Here is a 22,119-nt window from a genome sequence, read left to right on the forward strand (position 1 = left end):
CTGGATGCATGGACACTGGATACCTGGACACCTGGACATCTGGACAACTGGACACCCAGATGCATGGACACCTGGACACCCGGACACCCGGACGCACGGACCGCCAGACACCCAGACACACGGACAGCTAGACACCCGGATGCACAGACACCCGGACACTCAGATGCACAGACACCTGGACACCCAGACACACAGATGCATGAACACCTGGATGCATGGACACCTGAACACCTGGACACCCAGACGCACGGACACCCGGACACCCGGATACACGGATGCACGGACACCCAGATGCACGGACTCGGTCACCCAGACGCATGGACACCTGGATGCGTGGATGCATGGACACCTGGACACCTGGACGCCTGGATGGACAGACAGATGGACACCTGGACACCCAGACATGTGGACACATGGACACCGAGACACCTGGATGCACGGACACCTGGACATCTGGATGCACGGACACCTGGACACCCAGATGCATGGACACACGGACACCTGGACGCACGGACACCTGGATGCATGGACACCTGGATGCCCAGAGGCCCAGATGCACAGACGCACAGACACCTGGACACCTGGACCCGGCAGAGCAAGCGCAGCGTGGCACCTATGGTGGCTGCAGGGGAGCTACAGGTGTCATGCAGGGGGAACAGGGGGGACCCGACTCACCCAGGAGGGGACCTTGTGTTTAAGTGGAGGCCTTGCAGTGTGGGCCACCAGTACCTGAGGGTAGAGGCCACGACAGGTTCGGAGGCGGAACACGAGAGGAATACAGGGGGCTGTGGGAGCAGTGTGCTAGGCCTGCCGTAGGTCGCCCCCACCTGTTGTAGGTCGCCCCCACCGCCACAGGTCACGCCGCAGGGGAACAGCGAGGCAGTGAGGCGCAGGCGGAAAGCAGGGGGCACCGCGGGGAAGGCCGCGTGGGGACTGAGCTGTGCGGGGCGGGGGGCGGCTCCAGAACAGCCCCACAGGGAGCCCCCCCGCAGCTGGCGGCTGCCCGAGGAGGGGAAGGGGGTCGGGCTCAGGTGACCGGCCTGCACCTCCAGGTCCACAGGCGCCGGCGGCGAGGTCCCTCCTGCAGGCCACTCGCGGGCAGGGCCCCACGGAGGGGACCGACTCCCTGGGGTGCAGAAGGCCCGTCTGCAGGGCGGGGGGTGAGTGGGGGGCAAGGCTCGGGCGCACACAGGAGAAGGCAGGTGCACGGCCGGGGCCGGGGCCGGGGCCGGGGGGAGCTGCAGGGAGGAGGGCGAGGAGCCATCTCTGACCTTTGTCCAGGCCGCGGCTGCAGTGACAGGCTTCGGGTGGCTTCGGGTCACGGTCACAGCCAAGGCGGCCACGCAGCACGCGAGGGGGCTCTCACGGGCTCTGGGGGTGCGTCTCCTGGAACGGAAGCCGCTCGGCTTTTCAACACGAACGTTTCTGAAACAGGGTCACAGCTTATAAATTATCTCCATCCTCATCCTCAGAGAAGCTCTTACGAAAAAGGTTGTGCTGCTTAAAAAATTGTCGGAGTTTCTCGGCGGGTCCCGGGGAAGGGGACTGACAGGGGTACGTGCAGGCCCCGGACGGAGCAGGGTCTTAAGGTCAGGATCTGCGGGGCTGGGAGGGAGCCAACCGGGCACAGGAAGTAAGGCCAGCGAGCCGCCACCAGGACGGGATGGCCCTCGAGGTGGACCAAGTCGCTGAAAGGAAGGCCCTTCGGGCACGGGGTGGAGGCTGCCTCTGGGCCGGGCCGCGACCTTGGACGGGGACGCTTTCTCCCAGAGAGGACCGTCCCCTGACCCGCCTGCGAGCGGCCCTTCATCCCTCACGGAGAACGTGGCCCGAGCCCGGCACGGTCACAAACGACACTCAGGAATGGAGGACACGCGGCATTTCATCACCGTATCACTCGATCCGACCGTGACCGTGAGACCGTAGACACAATCGCTCTCTGGCACAACCTATTTTAAAATCCATTTTAGTACAAGTGTAGGTCATCTGAGATCCCGCCCTATTTGGGATGGAGTAAAGGAAGAGAATCACTTCTGAAAACCCAAAAAGACTCCTGTAAGAGCAAAAAAAAAAACATTCACTAAAAGATTCCTAGGGGTTTACTGAAAAATTATTTGGCGATGAAAGAGCAAAACGGTGGCAAGTGCCAGCTTCCTGGGCACGCGGCCTGAAGGGCACATTTACCGCAGAGCCCGGGGGGCTCCGACCCTCGGCTTCACTAGCCGGTGCCCAGGGAGCATCAGCCCTAGGCCCGCGGGGGGCACGGAGGGCGGGGTGGGGGGCCTCTCGGTCAGCTTCCCCCTCCTGGAGGTCATCCGGGTTTGCAAGCAGGCTGCCACCACTTCCTTCAGTCTGGACCCCAGCGGTCACCTGACCCAGCGGCCTCCCGACGGCTGCGGATCCAATGCCTGGGCCTCTAAGTCCTCGCGCGTCCCAGTTCCCACTCGCTCCCCGCGGCTCTCACCGCAAGGCAGCCCACCGGGTAGGGAGGCAGAGTCGAGAGGAAGCAGCTAGGGACTTCGGTGGCCGCGTGTGGGGGCTCCGGCCTCTCTGAAACCAGGGCACGTGAAACCCAAAAGGCGAATTTCCCCAAAGATTCCCTCTGAACAAGGCCGCCTGAGCAGGAAGCTGGGCGGCAATCAGAAATGCAGCGTCTCCCATCCTGCGTTATCAAGGTGAACGAATGCTTCCCAAGCCATCAATGATAAAAAATAAATAAATAAATAAATTAATTAATTAATTAATTAATAAAATAATAATTAAAAAATAAAAAATAAAAATAAAAATAAATAAATAAAAAAAAAAAATAAATAAATATTCCAACCCACTTTGCTATAGAAAAAAAATTAAATTTATCTCTATTTGCTCTATAAAAAATATTAAAATCTGCAATCATGTAAAAGAGGGAATCTGAGTGCATGGACAAAGATTTGTAGGAGATGAAGCATGTAAAGAGGAGTTAGGAAGTTTATTTCCGATGATGATAATATTTAGTGATGTTCATGGTATTTTTCAATTCTTTTATTTTTTTTAATTTTTTTTTTTAAAGATTTTATTTACTCATTCATGAGAAACAGAGAGGAGAGAGAGAGAGGCAGAGACACAGGCAGAAGGAGAAGCAGGCTCCATGCAGGGAGCCCGACGTGGGACTCGATCCCGGGTCTCCAGAATCACGCCCTGGACCAAACGCAGGTGCTCAACTGCTGAGCCACCCGGGCTGCCCTTTTCAGTTCTTTTAATGTCTGTAATTTGTGATCGCTGTTCCCGCTGCACATAAATACCCCCCGAATATTCCAGTTGGCTAATTCTGTGTTCATACTTTAGCGCTCTTTCCCTTAAAGAGGGCCCGGACGCCTCAAACGCTTGTGGCCTTCCAGACCTGGATTCACTCTTACTTACGACGTGCTGGACTCTTCTTCCAAGCCCTCGGCTGGTTTAATCAGTTAAACGTAGGAGGTAGATGCTTTCATCAGATGAGAGGGTTGAGGGCAAAGACTTTAGGGAACTTTCTAAAAGTGACTCAGGGATGACAGGCCGGTGTCAAGATTTGAACACGTCTCACGCTCGAGTTCATGTTCTTTTAACTCTGTGCTATACTGAAATAAACAAATTATAGCTTTGCTGCGCTTTGCTATGATATACAGCCTCTCATTTATCATTCACCAGTGACTAAGCCCCCCCTTTTTTTTAAGATTTTATTTATTTATTCAGGGACCCTGCAGGGAGCCTGACGTGGGACTCAACCCCGGGTCTCCAGGATCGCGCCCTGGGCCGAAGGCAGGCGCTAAACCGCTGCGCCACCCAGGGATCCCGAGGGAGGAAAAATAGACTCTTAATCATAGGAAACAAACTGAGGGTCACAGGAGGGGAGGGGGTTGGGGAAATAGGGTAACTGGGGAATGGGCATGAAGGAGGGCAGGTGACGTCATGAGCACTGAGCGTTATATCCAACACCTCTTGAATCCTACCTCTGAAACTAGTAATACACTATATGTTCATTAATTGGATTTAAAATAAATTTTTCAAAAAACAAAAACAAAAAAATAAAAATAATAATCAATCAAGAAAAAAATGAAAAAATAAAATAAAATAAAATAAAATAAAATAAAATAAAATAAAATAAAATAAAATAAAATAAAATTCCTCTCTTTGTCCCAGGGCTTCTGCATGGCCCAGCAAATCTTTGTTTACCGAAAGGGCACTTGTCAGGATGAGCACTGGGTGTCAGATGTAAGTGATGAATCACTAAATTCTACTCCTGAAACCATTATCACCCTGTATGTTAACTATCTAGAATGTAAATGAAAATTTGAAGAAAATAAATAAATAAATAAATAAATAAATAAATAAATAAACAAATAAACAAATAAGACCCCCCCACACACACACACACCTGTTCAGCACCACCACCCCCAAAACATACACACATAAAATTTACTCTTTATCATCTTCCTGCAAATTGTCTTCCCACCCTTTGAAGTCCCAGACCCCATGCCCTTCTCGTGGCCTCTGGACGGCGTCTAAGCCTCAACTGCCTGACGGCTTGTGGACCTCATATTCTTATGGAGCCCCGCATATATATATATAAAATTCAATTTGACTCTCTCCTGTTAATCAGCCTCATGTCAATTTAATTATTAGACCAGCCACAAGGATCTTGAAGGGTAGAGGAAACAAAATACATTTGAATAGTCAGGCTGGAAGGGGATGACAAACAACCTCAGAAGTGAAGCTGAGAAATCTGATTTGATTTTCTAGATCCCTAGTAATGTTACCCAACAGCGGTCCTTGGCAGAAATTAGTAATTAAATGCAAAACCGAAGAGAAAAATGTCACATATCATTTTTTAACATCAGCTTGTACATGTACTCAAACCAGTTATCTATTAAACAAACTATTGTCCTAATCTGACAAATAGTCCTTCTACCTTAATAAAGAAGTTTGTGATCCCTAGTAAGTAGTGAACAGTCATCCTTTCTACAGGAAAGATTTGATTTTTCTTTTTCTTTTTTTTTTTTAAAGATTTTATTTATTCATGAGAGACAAAGAGAGAGAGAGAGAGAGAGAGGCAGAGACACAGGCAGAGGGAGAAGTAGGCTCCATGCAGGGAGCCCGACGCAAGACTTAATCCCAGGACCCCAGAATCACACCCAGGGCTGAAGGCAGATACTCAACCGCTGAGCCACCGGGGCTGCCCAAGACTTGATTTTTCAAGAGTGAGAATTTGTAGTTGATTTAATGCTGAGTCCACATATTATTAGCTGGATAAGTACAAGATTGGATCATACTTGGTTCATACCCTATATGAAACTTTCCAGCCCCTCAGCACACATGTCCAATAGGAGCTGTTTTCGGGACTGTGGCCCTCTTCATTATTGTTGCTTCCTTAAGTGCCTTTTTTTAGAATTTGCTCTATCAAGTATTCATATTGTTTCTGTGTTTTGACCTGGCTACTGAAGCTCATCACTATTTAATCCGTCTACAAATCCACACCCAGTATGATTGGGGTCTATCCGCCTGTAGGACTCTACCTAGGAGGCTGGCATCCATCTTACCAGTTCAGATAAAAGGATGAACAACTAGAGGTCGTATCACCCCCACGGAAAGGCCAGACCAGCCGAGGAACACAGAGGCCTAGACTCAAGGGATAGGAATGCTCACTCATCATTCAAAGTAACCTGTAGGACATGTAGTTAACCAGCACCAAGGAAATCTCTCACGTAGACAAAGATATATCTCAGCTTCCAAGTCTCTTGAGATGGAACAGAAGGGCCAGATGGAGCGGCACCAGAGGTCAGTAAGTCGCACTTGCTAACATGACCCTCGGGGCCTCCGATCAGCAATGTCCACCTTCCCAGGAGACACCTGCCCCAAATTTTGCCCTTAAAAACCTTCACTTGCAAGGCATCAGAGAACTTGGTTCTTTTAAGTATCAGAGCTCCCCATTTTCCTGGGTGGTGACGTGCCAATAAAAGTCTATCTTCATTCACTGCAAGAGCTCCAGGGTCAGGTTTTTTTTTTTTTTCAGGGTCAGTTTTTATTGGCTTGCTGTGCACTGAATGGATGAACTCTCCTTTGATGCAGTTATAGAAGTTTGGTGGGTAAAAATCTGTAACTTGATAACATTAATTTTATTTGTGGAATTCAATTATCAATATTTTCCAAGGTTAGACCCGGTAAAGAAAATTCAGAGTCAATCACCAGTAAGTAAAGTTTTCCCAGTGTTCACATTTTCTCTCAACAAATACGGATCTTAATTTAAGAAGAGGGAGAACCAAGCTGGATATTAAGGTATTAATAATTCATATGGGAGGCTACTAGTCAAACTTGCCTTTATTGTTAACTCTGAACAAACATTCAGGAAAAAAAAAAAAACCCACAGTTGAGCAAAAACTATTTTTGAAGGAAGAAAGGTACAAAGTCTTGCAAATTAATGTCCCTAGTAGAGTACAGGCATTCAAATGCTATATCTGATGTTGACTCTTCACCAAAAATTTTGAATAATTGTCTAGCAAAATCACTTCTCGGCAGAAAGCACTTCGACATGAGCTATAAGCCTACGAATTAAATTGAAATCCACAGTCTGTATGGTGCCAAAGGAAAATAATGACTCTTGCCCTCAGGAACAACAAAATGGGTCACTGAGAGTCTGGGAGTCACGCACAACAAATGGAGAGAACAAGCTTTCTGTACTAACAACCCCTTATCAAGACAATTAATGACTTAACTCGAGCACCCAAAGAGATTCTGTGGGTTATTATCTGAAAAGGAAGAAGCCTCTCTAATAGGGTAGAAAGGCCATGCAGAGTAATTGCCTCAGGAAAAAAAAAACAACAACAACGTTTTCTCCCTTTCCAGTAGAAATATATGAAACATAAATTATATGGGAATGAGAAATACGTTAAGAATCCTGTTATTTCACTTTGATTCCCTTGGGCACCCATTATCACTCCCGAACTGAATATTTACATAAAATAAACACCATTAGCAGAAAAGAAGATGACAGAAAATTCTTTTCCCACTTGGGGCATTTCAACATCGGGGCCCCCAGGAGCTACTGAAACACAAGGAAACAGCCTTCCTGGACGGCCGCGTATCTATTTATTTATTTATTTATTTATTTATTTATTTATTTTTAACGGGAGAGGTGAGGAAACATCTGGATAGCTTAGACTCCCTTTTGGCTGCTGAGCAACTTGTTTCCAGGCAAGGCAAGAGATTACTGTGACTTCTGTCCCCCTTTAAGAAAAAAAAAAAGGCTTCTCCCTTTTTTACTTAGGTTAGAGACGCCAACTCATCGGGATACAAGAGAAGGAAAGAAACCACGTCTCATGGTGCATCGCAGGTGAGAGCTCAGAGCAAGAATCAGGTGTTTTGGGGAAAGAAAAAATACATACATAGGCCCATCATGGAAAACAGGCCGTGTCTCAGGCCCTGCTCACGTAAGGCGACACGGGAGCACTAGCGGGCTGCAGAGGCGTGCGCTGGCGGGGCCGAGCGTGATGGGGGCTGGTGTGACTACAGACGCGCGGTGGCATGGCCTCCAGGCGCACGTGGACAGCAAGAAATTTTAATGCAGAAGAAGCGGCATCGGAGGATGCTCAGGGCCGTGAAGAAACCCCCGAACGCTCACACATGCTCCCCGAGGGCTGCGGGCGTGAAGCGCTTCCCGGGAGCTACACCTGCAGCCTCAGAAGAGGTGCATTACGGAACACAAACCGTGGCCGGTCCTCGACAGGATAAACATCCCAGGGAGACCCCCGGAAAGCTCGGGCCTAACGAACAGCCCGGGATGGGGGGCCGCCAAGACTGGGGAGCCCCTGAAGGGAGCCGGCGGCGCAGGTGGAGGAGGGGAGCTGGGGATGAAGGAGTGTCCCAGCGCCCGGGCAGCCACGGCCCTGAGTTCCACCGACGCTCGGGGTCTGAGCTTTGAACAGCACGCGGGGCGGCAACTCCTGAAGGCGATTTCCGATCACATTTTATAGGGCTTTCCTTTATGGCCAAGGCATAAAGCCATCCCCGTAAAGGAGGCTTTACGACCCAAGTTCCCATCAAGGGTTCGGCAGAAACACAAGCGGCGGACAAGTCTTTGATAGTCCAAGACCAGCAACCACGAAATAGAAGCAGGAATACGACATTCACCCGGTGGGACGAGGCACGTAAAGCACAGGAGATGGCTCACTCCCGGACACGTACTGGGGCGGCAGGCTTCCTGCCCGAACACTCGGAGCCCCCCGCTCCCTCCAGCTGTAATAAAATATTGCCATCCAGCTAGAAAATCAGCACATCGGCTTCCACGGCACACGGACTCGGTGGTTTTGCTATCAGAATCCCACGGCTTTATGAAGCCCTGTGCGACGGAATGGCAGTGTCAAAAGAACATAAAACCGAAAGAAAACCAGACAAACAGCTGTTTTCCCCTGCACTAAGGCACCGCTGCAAACGCACAGTGGTACAGGTTCTCACACAGAGGAAACTCTTGTTGTTCTCTACGTGCCAGATGACAGCATGAATAGGTCTGTTCTGTTTTGGTTGCTATTTTCCAAACTTTATTACCAGAAAAAAATCATCCCCTGTGTGCATGTTGCCCATAATATCCTCCCTTCCAGGGAGGGAAGTTCTAGCTGAGACCCCATTTCTAATTTAACTGTTAATTTAAATTTAATTTTCTTTAACACTTTAAGACATCAACAGGATGCTTGGGCTTGTCACAACTGGGCCATCAGCTGGGAGGAGAACCCATAAGAATGACAATACCGGTGCTGCACACAACATATTTCACAAAGAAAGGCAAAATCAACGACTCGGGCCACAGCCTGCTATCTTGATGTCTGTGTCTTAACTTTCAGCACTTTGTCCTGGACGGCGGAAAGGTGAATGTCTCATCCGGGAACAATCGTGCATAAATTGTGACCGATAACGTTCCAAGTAACAGATATTTCTGGTGAAATAAAGAGAAACGAGACCAAAAAAAAAAAAAAAGGTCTTATTTAAGAAGAGCAAAGTGTGCATAAACGTTGGAACCCAAGAAAAATTTTCTTGTGGGAAGATAGAAAAATAATCCCATAACTTAAGTGTGACAAGCCCCATACGCATCCCAATGATTTTTTACTATAATATTCGTGCATGTTCGACCATAAATTTTTTCATATGTCTTGATGAGATCCAGCCAACAAATTTCTAAGCAGTCAAACCAAAATAAATATTTCCAGCAACGTGGCAACTGACCCCAAAATGCCATAGATGTATTTAAAATAACAGAAACTTAGAACTGCTCATTTAGTAATTGGGGACAGGAGGACTCAGGGGGCTCAGCAGTTGAGGGTCTGCCTCCGGCTCAGGGTGTGACCCCGGGGTCCTGGGATCGAGTCCCACCTCGGGCTCCCTGAATGGAGCCTGCTTCTCTCTCGGCCTGGGTCTCTGCCTCTCTCTCTCTCTCTCTCTGTGTGTGTGTGTGTGTCTCAGGAATAAATAAAGATTTATTTATTTATAAATAAATAAAGATTATTTATTTATAAATAAATCTTTAAAAAAATAAATTTTAAAAATTTTCCCTATTCTATGCTAAGCCTTGGTTATACACCGAGAGGAAAAATGCACATCAAACTGTATTTATCTGGAGGTCATCAAGGAACCAAAGCAACAGCTATGAAGACTACTTCCCACTGGGGACCAGGGAAGGTGGGGCGTGACCCACACGACCTCAGGCCCTCAGACCCGCAGGCTTTCCCACGGGTGCCCACAGACCCCCTCACCCAGCACCCTAGTCGGCTGCAGCCTTGCCGTCACTGGGAGCACAAACCGCAGCTCAGGGCCACCGTCACCCGCTAGAGCGGCTGACCAACAGGCAAGACGACTGTTGGCCTTGGGTGTGGAAAAGCACTTACAGTCTATCAGCCATGGGGTGAAAACCCACGCTTTAGGAGGCTGGTGATGGCAGGCCCGGCACAAGGTGCCTTCACTACTGCCCCGTCCCTTCGAGGGGTGTCGCCTTGGGCCACCGACAGGGCCAGCCCACCTCGGGCTGCATGGGCCACACCAGGGAGCAAGGCCCGCACCCAGGGCAAGAGGCTGCGCCACCGGGTCGGCTCCACCTGGCAAGGCCTCCGCGGCCAGGAGCGGAAACCCGGGAAGCCACTAGTGACAAAACGACACGGAGAGACCAACCCAGAGCAGAGGCAGCCCCCCACTCCCAGACCCAGGGGTGAGGCGCCCTGACGATGAGCGGCCGGCACACACGCTCCTGGGAAATATTCAAGAGCTGAGGCTCCAAGCCGCTACACTTTGGCCCCTTGGTTCTCTAGCAACAGGTCAACTGATCTGACACATACGAATTTTTCAATCACGAGATTTAGAAAGTATGGGTTGGTGATTGCTTGTCAGTGTGTCCCTCAGACTATCAAGTGCAACTGTTTAACCTTCCATGCGCCCTGGAGCTGTTCACAACCTCACCTTTCCTGACATAACCTATGAGCTGGTTATTACTACCCGGATTTAAAGAGGGGGAAACAACGGCTGATTAGCTCAGCCAGCTAGTAAGTGTGCCCACAAACCTGAGTCTCCCAGACTCCTCAGGTGGGGCTTATCTTACGCAGCTTTGTATCTCTAGCCCATGCACGGTGGCTGAAATAAAGAAGGTTATTTTTCAAAGGTTGGATGGATGATGCATGGGTAGATAGATGGATGAATGAATCAACGGGTGCTTCATCTGCTATTTTAAATATTTAAGAAAAAAGATATACATGCAGCCCATCCCCAAGCCCAGCCCCTCCAAGGTCTTTCTTTACCAGGCTCATTTTTTTGTTTGCTTTTTGTTTTTTTGTTTTTGTTTTTGTTTTGGGGATTTTTTTTTTTTTGGTTATTTTTCACTTGTATTAGTATCAAGATATTTTATATTCTTGGTTGACAAGATTCTATTGTCAAATTCTATTTCTCAATGTTTCCCTTAAAACTGAGAAGTTGAAAGAAACTGAACATAATACTGAGCTTATCTAAAACTACACTCTGTAATCTGAACTCTGCCTCTATAGGAAAGTGATGTTCTTTGTGGACTTCAAAAGTTTATCTGAAATAAAGTTTCACCTTAACCAAAACAAAATAATTTCTAGGCTTTAACACGAAAAAACGGAATCCCTCTAGGAATCTGTTGTGAAATGCAAAATGCCTTGGCTAAACTCACAATCCATAAAATTCAGTTAGAAAATGTACTTACTCCATCGTAATCTACTTGAATTGAAGGAATAAATGGACTCATTAGTTTGGGCTAGCTTAGAGGCCTCTCAAAATTGTACTATTGATTTTGGTTAATTTGGATAGAATTAAGAACTCAAATTGCTTTATTAAATTCTTTCTATTATGCATTTACTTTGGTCAGTTTTAAAAAGAATACACTCCCCTCCAATCCCACCATTAAAACATAAATAATCTCAAAGTCTTAAAGCCAAGTTCAGCCGGCTACGATTATTACGCCCCGTTTCATTCCACCAATTAATCACGATGAGAGCATCATAGGCCAAAAGTATCACTGTTCATCTCTGTGACACCTAGTAAGTCAAACATTATTTTGCATTAATTTCCATGAACGTATGGAATCACAAATCCTCTGAAATGGTTATGTTAAGGTCTCGTCAGTATTTTAAAAACATATCTATATTAATAGATAGAAGTTCTTACAAAGTAACTTTATAGTACACACAAGAAGTAAAACATAATTTTATAAAATTTATTTCTAGGGAAAAATTCTTTTACCTTAAATATTTACATAATTTTATTTTCACTACAATATTCAATTTTAGTTAGAATATTGTACATAGGGATGTCTGGGTGGCTCAAGCCATTCTCCATCTCCCTCTACCCCTCCCCGCTGCTTGTGCTCTCTTCTCTCTCTCTCAAATAAATAAAATCATTGAAAAAAAAAGGAATACTATATATACATGGATCCATGCTCACTAATGATTTCTCAAATTATATAGATACCGAAGATGAAGAAATCTAAATCTCTTAATTGCAACAAATCTGCCAAAGTTCTGTTCTTTTGCAATAAATTATAGCAGGGGTTGGCAAGCCATGCCTTTATGGGGCAAATCAGGTTGCAGCTTGCTTTTGTTCTACATTTTTACCCTTTAAAAAAAAAATTAAAACAAGAGTTTAAAACATTTAAAAAGAAGATCCCGCAGCGGATTCCACAGCTGGCGCACAAAGACTAAAATATTTCCCATCTGGCCCCTAACACAGAACATTTGTCAGCTCCTGACCAATGTGTATTTCTACATGAATGGTCCATCCCTATCTCAAACTTAACCTAAAATCAAAAATCTTCTGCTCAGGCCTACAAAAACTCTTACACACTAGAGCAGAGAAAGGAATACTTCCCAACATGCCCTGGCCTCCCGCAAAAAAATTCTCCCTAGACAACACCTTCAGGCACCTGAATTTCCAGATTTTGCATTTAGTTGCCAATAGCAAGTTACCTCCAGTAAGGTCGATCACTTTACCACATTCTTTAGGTTCCACGCCTTTAAATATAGAAAAGAAGGATTTTTTTTTTACTACGATTGAAAATATTAAAAGAATCATTGCTAACAAATAATCAAGTACTACCTATCAACCACAATTCTGAGCGATGTGTATATTTTTAACTAATTTTTTCTTATGGCAACTTTATAAGGAAGGTAATGCTACTATCATCATTGCAAAGATGAGAAATCTGAGGAACACAGAAATTACATAATTTGCCCAAAGTTACACAGCTGGTAAGTGGCAGCACCACAGCAAGAAACCAGGCAGCCTGGGCTGCGTCCGTGTTTTTACCACTTTCCCACACTCTTAGTTTAGCCAATGTTTACTCCCGTGTAGAAGGTCCCCTACCACCTAGCTTCCCTGGGGCTCCTACCTTGAAAATGAAACTTGATCTAGAGAGAGTTTCTCCCACAGTAGAGAGCGAAAACACCATCTATGCGTAAACACTAGACAACAGGTGACCCTCGGGATCAGAAAGATGTGATGGAAGTAGATGTTCCAGCCAGGAGAGTAGGAGGACTAAGAGAAACAGAGGCAGAAGAAGACATGGGTGCAATGAGTTCTCCCCCCAGGGGTTGATATTTTGGGGACAGTGAGCGGAAAGTACACTTAGGGGAAGGCTTTGTCCTGCCTCTCTGCTTTGAAATTCCTAATGGAATTTACCAGCGTGTAGGGTGGCCCCATCCAAGAGGCAGTGAAACGGGTCAGGGAAACAGAGGTGAGGATTGGCTGTGCAGGGGAAAGGACCGAGTTAAGACAACCAAGCCTCCACTCTGGAAGGAATTCAGAAGTTTCTGCCTAAACCCACAAGAGAACACAGCAGATGGGTGAGAAAGAGCCAGCAGTGTGCACGGGAGAGGCAGCAGGGAGATGGCATAAAGGAAGCTGGTCCCAGTAAGACAGAGATGGCTTAAAAGCACGGTCCAGTAAGGTAGACTGAGGCTCAGAGGGTCTGCAGCATCTATCTTTCCGAAGGTCTTTCATTTTAAAGAAAATCTCTATCAGATAGGATATGCGTGTACCTTCCAGCATATGCGGCAAGAAGTATTATCTCTATCACAAAATCAACCATCTACCAAATTCTACTAAAATTACAAAGTGGTTTAACCACAATTACAAAGTACATGTTCAGAAAAGATGATCATAATCATACATCACGTACGCTTTTCTGATGCACAAATTCCATCTCTGTAAAGTGAGCTTTACTATTAGCAGTGATGGTAGACAAAGCCTAATGTCCCGTAAAAGAAAAGTTAGCGTCAGGTTAGCTATTTAAATGACCTATTGGATCAGAAAATTAGAATATCGAGGGCAGCCCGGGTGGCTCAGCGGTTTAGCGCCGCCTTCGGCCCAGGGGATCGAGTCCCGCGTCGGGCTCCCTGCGTGGGGCCTGCTTCTCCCTCTGCCTGTGTCTCTGCCTCTCTCTCTCTCTCTCTCTCTCTCTCTGTGTTTCTCATGAATAAATAAATAAAAATCTTTAAAAAAAAGAAAATTAGAATTTCGATAGAGAAATAAGCTTACTCAAGTACATGATGAAAGTGAGGTTCACGCCTACGTACAGGTATGACTAGCCCTTGGTAGATCCATGTGCATGGCTAACCCTCAAAGTGTTTTGGGAAACCAATACCAAGACAAAATACACACCTCTCCCAGTATCACCCATGGCAAGAGAACTACAAGAAGTGGACATAATTCCTTAAATGCTTTTTTTTTTTTAAATAATAAAGTCCTAAGAAGAGGGACAGAATAATACTGCAGGTGGGTGTGCAGGTGGGCGGGCAGGTGGGGCACAGGGGTGTGTGCACCTGTGGACACGAGGCCCCATTCCCTGGGGGGGGGGCAGGTGGGCGTGCAGGTGTACACGTGGGTGGGGCGCAGGGGTGCGTGCATCTGCGGACACAAGGCCCCGGTCCCTGGGGCGGTGCAGCTGAATGTGCAGGTGGACACGTGGGTGGGGCACAGGGGTGCGTGCATCTGCGGACACAAGGCCCCGGTCCCTGGGGCGGTGCAGCTGAATGTGCAGGTGGACACATGGGGGGTCTCCCCGGGCGCAGGGGTGCGTGCACCTGCGGACACGAGGTCCCAGTCCCTGGGGGGGGTGCAGGTGGACACATGGAGGGGGCTCCCCAGGCGCAGAGGTGCGTGCACCTGCAGACACAAGGCCCCAGTCCCTGGGGGGGGGGGTGCAGGTGGACATGTGGGCGGGGCGCAGGGGTGCGTGCACCTGCGGACATGATGCCTCAGTCCCTGGGGGGGTGCAGGTGTGCGTGCAGGTGGACAAGTGGGGGGGGCTCCCCAGGCGCAGGGGTGCGTGCACCTGCGGACACAAGGCCGCGGCCCCTCTCCTCCCCGGGGCCTGCTGGTGGGAGCTGGCGGCGGGCTCACGGGGCGGGGGCTGGATAGCAGCCGCCTGAGGGTCCCCGCAGCCCTCCCTGCCCGGCCAGCGCCCCCTTGGACCAGGGCTGGGCCTGCAACCCTGGGGCACACTGTGTCCACATCTGTGTGAGTGCCGCTGCCCCGCCACTGCCCTTGTCACCGCCCTGGGGCTCCTGGACACGCACCAATGGGCCCTGTACCGCCCCGTCCTCTGGGGTCTCAGGGTGGCTTAAGGCTCTTAGGGGCACCGGGGGTCAGGGCTTGGGCAGCGGCCTCAGGCTCAGCCCGTGACCCCGGGGCCCTGGGTTCGAGTCCCACGGCGGCCCCCTCCACCTCAGGGAGCCTGCTTCTCCCTCTGCCTGGGTCTTGGCCTCTCTCTGGGTCTCTCATGAATAAATAAGTAAAATCTTTAAAAAAAAAAAAAAAAAAACTCTTAACTGTCAGCACCAGTGAGGATGTAGTGACACAAGACTCACAAAATGCTGACAAAGGTATAAATTTGTGCATATTTTCTGGAACATGTGTTGAGCACTGTTAAAATATTTTAAATGTCAGACGTCTTAATTCTGCTCCTAGGAAATTTTCCTTAACAAAATTGTCAGAAACCTGGATGGAGATTCATTCGAAAATATATACACGTAAGTATTATTTTTAATAACCACAAACTAGTCAAATCCTAATGCATTGTGACACATTTTCAATCAGAGTACTATATTTACATTAAAAATAATATTTGCTTTACTTATATAATGTCATGGGGAAACGTCACCATCTGCTGTTAAGAAAACAAAACTAGGAGGCAAATGTTCAAACACTTTTCTGTCAACTATGTAGAAAAAATAACGGTGCAACGAGTTGTTTCGTTGCTTACTTACTAATTACTCACTAATTGCATTGCTGGATCTGATATTTTCCCCACTTTACCGTTTCCTGTACTCGCACTCTCACTATTAACGAGCACATATTACTCTGACAATCAGAAAAAAAAAATCTAAGAAAAAAACTAAAAACTTGACTTTAATGGAGTTAAAAGACAGTGACTGGAGGCCACCCACAACCTGTAGGCTGCAGTTCTGGCCAAAATAAAAGAGAAGAAGGTTTTGAGAGAAAGCACGCACAAATGAGATCCAATGTAACCTAGTCTGTATGCAAATTCAGCTTTCTAAACGCATTTATTCTCAGAATCTAAAAAAGAAAACAAAGATGATGGTAAATACTAGAAGAGAGATCCAGCTAGCACGACGCTAGTGCGGCCCAAAGCTCCTGCGCACAGAGTCGACTCTGCTTCCCAACCTATTACTCAAAATAAACGCTGCCTTCCAAGGGCCATCCTGTAGAAACAGCACCTTCCTGGATCCCAGCCACAAGCAACCCCAGTGCTCCTTAAGGGGCAACTTACTGGGTCCCCCTGGAGGGCTCGGAGGGTGAGCGTCTGCCTCCGGCTCAGGTCGTGACCCCGGGGTCCTGAGATCGAGTCGGGCTCCCCACACGGAGCCTGCTTCTCCCTCTGCCTGTGTCTCTGCCTCTCTCTGTATGTCTCATGAATAAATAAATAAAATCTTAAGAAAAAAAAAAAAAGGAAGCATCTTACAACCTTGACTATGCCGGTTGTAGGAGATACATCTTCAATTCCACCTGGCGCGTATTCTTCTCAACCCTCCCTCGCATTGGCCAAGAACAACTATCGCAGGCCCCGCACGAAATAACCACACCGAAAAACCTCCGTTTTGAAGTGACCCAAAGGAACTATAACTAAAAATCTAGGACTCAAAGAGAATTAGAAAAACAGAAGGCACATGACACTGCGCTAATGACCTCAAAACAACTGAGGGGAGGTTCCTGTTTGATTTCTTGCATGTTGCAAGGACGATTTCATTTAAAGAAAATTGCCCAATTTCTTGCCCCAGAGTTGATCATAATGGATTTTCTAAAAAATAATAATAATAATAATAACGTTTACTAATTTTCATAAATTTCTCGCAGCGACCATAGCATTTACAGAGCTACACTGCTATTGTAAAAAGGTCACAAGTTGTACCCCTCAGCATCCGAGACGTCCTCCTGCTGCTTCTCTGAGCTCTCGGCCGCAGCAACCCCTAACGTGTGTCTATCCTAGGATGTCGGGAAGTTGTTTCTTGAGTTTGGGGAATTCTCAATAAAAATTCTAGGAAACCGAGCAGTTTCAAGGAAGCATATGAAGCACGCTCGTCATACTTTTCCTTTCAATTTATATTTCCTTTGGTGTTTTCTGATGCCAGAGATGACTGCACAGGAGAGGAATTACTGTTTTCCTCCATGGACTTTTTATAGTTTCAATTTTCACAAACACCTTGAGTTGCTCCTTTGTCTATCCTGATCTACATACACACGCTACAGAATGTTTTTTTCCTCAAGGAATACATGTAAATTACAACTGAAAGTAAAAATAAAAAGCGTTTCCACTTTATGAAAAAGAAGTCCGTTCCTTGGATTTCTGTGGCTTTGTTTCATTTTGAGACTGAGCTTGATTGCACCTTAGTCTCAGTATTTTTGAAAAGTTTCGATGAGTCACCCAAAAACACCGATCTACATCATTCTCTGATTTCCTTACATTGGTGAGACTATTCAGAAAGTGGATGGTTGGATTATATAGACTGTTTGGTTTTAAGCATCTCAGTTCCTCTAAAATTAACCTAATGATATAGAAAAAAGTAAGACACAGAATTTCTTCATCTTATATGGACAAACATGCGCAAACTATGACTCACAGGCCAAACCTCACCCACCACCTGTTTTGTAAATAAAGTTTTATTGGGAGAGAGTCGCGCCCATCCACGTCTCTGGCAGGAGTAAAGGCAATAGTCTCGATAGATGATTTGGCTCATAAGGGCTAAGATATTTAGTATCTGGCTCTTTTCAGAAAAAAAAAATCTGCCTTCCTCTGTTATGTGAGGTGTTGTCTGTCCTTAGAAAATGCCTTAAACATTTTATGACAAACAGCATCGTCTTTTATAACCAAGATATTCGCGTTTAAAATTCCGAGGGTGGGACACCTGGGTGGCTTAGCGGTTGAGCATCTGCCTTTGGCTCAGCGCCTGATCCCGGATTCCTGGGGTCAAGTCCCACATCGGGCTCCATGCATGGAGCCTGCTTCTCTTCCCTCTGCCTCTCCTGTGTCTCTCATGAATAAATAAATAAAATCTTAATAAAATAAAATAAAATAAAATAAAATAAAATAAAATAAAATAAAATAAAATAAAATAAAAATAAAATAAAATAAAATAATAAAATAAAATATAAATAAAATAATAAAATAAAATAATAAAATAAATTATAAATAAAATAATAAAATAAAGTAAATAAAATAAATAAAATAAAATAATAAAATATAATATAAATATAAATAAAATAATAAAATATAAATAAAATAAAATAATAAAATAAAATAAAATAAAATAAAATTCCAAGGGTGTGTTTTATATATAAAACACGCTAACTGGTTTCCCACATCTTCCGTATCACTAATGACACTATTACATAAGAGAGTCTTTTACTATATGATAGGATTCTCGAAAACTTACTTCTACAACCGCCTACATGCTGCCATTGTCGTCTTTGCTTCCTGCGACAGTAGCAGCATAGCACCTGATGGCATATTGCTTTAAAGAGCCAGGTGGCGATATACAGGAATGCATCCTATGGGAGTCACAGGTAGGGATTAACAGATCCAAAATTATGTACTGAATAATGCTCCTTTCTTTGCATTTATGATTATCTCCACACCTGATCACACCTGGAAGACAGGGCGACTCATCTGGAGAAAGCTTCAGAAGTCCATGGGAATTTTTTTGGATTAATCTTTCCTAAGATCTTCAGACTCCCCCATAATTTAACTCCCATCCGTGTTGACTATGGCTACTTCATTTTGGAAGACAAACGATCACACATCGTCTAAAAGAAGCTATAACATTTCATGCAGTTCTCTAGTGGAATGTCTTTCATTTCCCCGAAAATAGCACAGAGCAAATGTGATGTCAAAGGTATTTGTAGACTTGATACGAAGTTACTGACCAGCTTCACGGAAGATGCTGAAAAAAGGTCACAAATACATCTATTCTAACAGTGGAGTCGCAAAGTGTCCAGTCAGATGCTCAGTAGCAAAACACAACATTACAAACATCATATTCCCAAGGCATATGTGATTTTGAAGGGGTTCGAATGTGCCAAACGACTACACCATTACAAAACCCTGAAGGAGGATATTTCCTATTTTTATTTCCTATTTTTAAAAAAGGTAGTCGTACTTATGCCATTTCTAAAAGTTAAACAGTATAATTCCTATTTTATAAAATAAGAAACATCTAAACCAAAATTCAGTATGGCCCAGGATCCACAGGATATTTAGGTCAATAACACAATTATCTATATGATCTTATTTCTGACTCTTACCGATTTAATAGAAGTTTCATATAATTCTAAACCCAAAAAAGCATAGCCATTCGATATCTATGCCCACACTCTGGAATCTTCCTGAATGATCTAAAATATTTATTCAAAACCTATCATGTATAAGGACTTCATAACTGGTTTTGATCCTTAAGGAACTTGCCAACCGGTGAAGGGAAACCTCAAACAACTAACTGATGCTCTCAGTGTTTGAAGAGAAAAATAAAGAAAGGCTCGTGTTAAAACACAGTGTGAGGCAATTAATTCTCAAGACAGGAAGAGGATGAGGGATCAGGGAAGACTTGGGTGAGAAGGTCACCTCTGAGGAGTAGTGTTCCTCTAGCAAAGTGCACGCCGCTTGCAGAGGCTCAGCATCCAAGAAGGTGGATGAGGAATGCATGATATTTTAAGAGGATTTTGAACGTGGCTTTACTGTTGCCCTGGAATTGGTGAACAGAACGCAATGTTGGGGATAAAGGAGCGTTAAGCCGCCCCATATTCTAGAGAGAGACTCATAGCTAAGTCCCGATCCCGCTCCAGAGCCAACTCAGAGGCAGACAAGCCCTTATGACTTCTACTTCCTCCAAACCACCAACGTCACCCCAAGAACCCCCCTAAGTCCATATACAGAAGACAAAAATACCAGGAAGGAAGAGAAAGGCACTGGCTAGAGACAGCAGCCAGGAGCATGAGGCAAAATGCTACAGGACAATACGTAAAAGAGGCTGCGCTACAGACTGAGCTGCTTCCCCCCAAATTCTTCTGTTGAAGCCCTAACCCCACTGCGATGGCGTCTGGAGATGAGGCTTTGGAGATGTGATTAGGGTTGAATGAGGTCATAAGGGTGGGGGCTCCAGGACTGGATTAGGGTCCCTATAAGAAGAGACACCGGAGACCTTACTGTCCCCTCTCTCTCCAGCATTTCAGGACACAGCAAGAGGGCAGCCGTTTGCACGCCAAGAGGAATTCACACGGGGGAAGCAAACAGCTGCCCCCCGACCTTGGACTTCTCGGCCTCCAGGAGCCCAGGGAGGCTATTTTGTCATGAGAGGAGGCTGGCATCTCGTCTCCCGAGTAGACATCCTATCAGCTCAAGGGACTGCTGCTTTGCTGCTAAGCCCAGCCGACCAAAGGGGGAAAAAGATAATGGAGAAAAGCATCAGATGCTATTTGCGGTGTTGGGTTCAGCAAGGCTATGGATCAAAGCTGGCCTCTTTGCAAGGGGACTCTGATAGTGGGGCCTGGTGGGCCATCCCACCCGCAGAGGGGGCGGAGGGGGTGGGGGGGTTAGGCCCAGGCACACGGAGGGTCAACGGAGGGACCACCGTACGGGGGAAGAACTCACACGCGTCCCACAGAAATGCCCCGCTTTGGAACGCGCCCACACGGGGGCGGGGGGCATCATCAGTGATGAGCTACTATTGGCCAGAAAGAGAAGCAACGACCAACAGAGAATGATCTCAAATCCGAAGACATCCGGCCCCTTTGCCCTACGTTCCCCCTCAGTCCCAAGTTCCATCAAGTGAAAACCAGAAGGAGGCTGGCGGCCACGGAAACTCGAACGGCACCCCCTTCCCCTCCTGGTCCCACGGCTCTAACGTGAACCTGAGGAACAGATGAAGGGGAGACAGGGCTTTGGACGGACCCCACAGTCAAATCGTCGGGAGTAACCAGCGTGCTATAGGATCTGATGCTGCGCAGCATGAATCACTGCAAAAGGATTACGAGGGGGGCGGCTCCAGGAACATGTAAGAGTCGCCAGAAACACAACTTCGACACCATCCGTTATGGAGGAAGGAGAGTCCACGACTGGTCAGAAGAGATGGATTTGTTTTGGGTCTATTTCAGGCAAATTCCTATCGCCATCATTTTCTCCCACCGTCTAACACTATCTTCTCTACCTTTTTTTTTTTCTGTAAATTTATTTTTTATTGGTGTTCAATCTGCCAACATATAGAATAACACCCAGTGCTCATCCCGTCAAGTGCCCGTCACCCAGTCACCGCCACCCCCTCCCTACCTTATTCCCCTGCAAATCCCCCTTTTCAACACTCTCTCACCTGATCCATTGTTCATATGCAAAAATAACAAAGAATTCTTGTTAAACTTTGTGTCGAAGGAAAAGATTAAAGTTTTTGAGAAGAACATTCAATATAAAAGTTGTTCTTGGACACAGCCATCAATGTAAGCATGTTTTGGGGGGGTATTTTTTTCTTTTTCATCTCGACCCGGGCGTCCTGTTCATGTACCAGCCAACCCCTCACCCTGGTTTTACTCCCACTACACTGGTCTGTCTCCTTCAGCATCTCCTCACTGCTTTGAGATTTTTTTTCTGAAATATTTTCCCATCCTCTCCACGCGGCTCCATCGAGTGTTCCAGGCACACCTACGAGAGGCCCATCCTTAGACTCTTTTCTGTTCCTGGTCAGGAAATAAGCTTCCTTGACAGCCAGGACAAGCCAGGAATTCTGACAGGAGATGAGAATGAATTTAGCCAAGATGCGAGAAGGCACAGGATGGACCCATCTGGGGACACCCCTGAGAAGCCACTACGGCTTTTTATGCTTCACCTGTTGACCCCGGAGCTTCAAAAGCGAGGATGGAAAAGAGCACCTAGAAGCACGGTGCGAGGCTGCTGGGACTCCTGATCCTTGTCTCATCCTTGACCTATTGGCAACGCCTTGGACCAAGGTTTCCCAGCTGGGGAGAGTTCAGGCGGCTTCCCCAGGGAATATCTAGGAAGAGGGAACCAAGAGATTTAAAACACAAAAGAGACTCTAACTCAGCTCTTGTGCCCTT

The 22,119-nt window shown here is 46.4% G+C and overlaps 1 protein-coding gene across 3 annotated transcripts in view; it reads right to left on the reverse strand.

Moving 5' to 3' along the window:
- IL15 (interleukin 15) overlaps nucleotides 1-22,119 on the reverse strand; it is a 63,428-nt gene that overhangs the window by 23,544 nt on the left and 17,765 nt on the right. The window contains exon 2 of one of the 3 annotated variants that reach the window (XM_072788266.1): nucleotides 1,272-1,425. The exons of 1 other annotated variant lie outside the window; for it this stretch is intronic. The gene's annotated coding sequence lies outside the window, so the exon portion shown is untranslated. Of the gene's footprint in view, nucleotides 1-1,271; nucleotides 1,426-16,489; nucleotides 16,511-22,119 lie in introns of those variants that run through there. One more of the 3 variants, XM_072788267.1, reaches the window with a different exon arrangement.

Source organism: Canis lupus, chromosome 20, assembly GCF_048164855.1.
Source record: "Canis lupus baileyi chromosome 20, mCanLup2.hap1, whole genome shotgun sequence".
Taxonomy (NCBI): domain Eukaryota; kingdom Metazoa; phylum Chordata; class Mammalia; order Carnivora; family Canidae; genus Canis; species Canis lupus.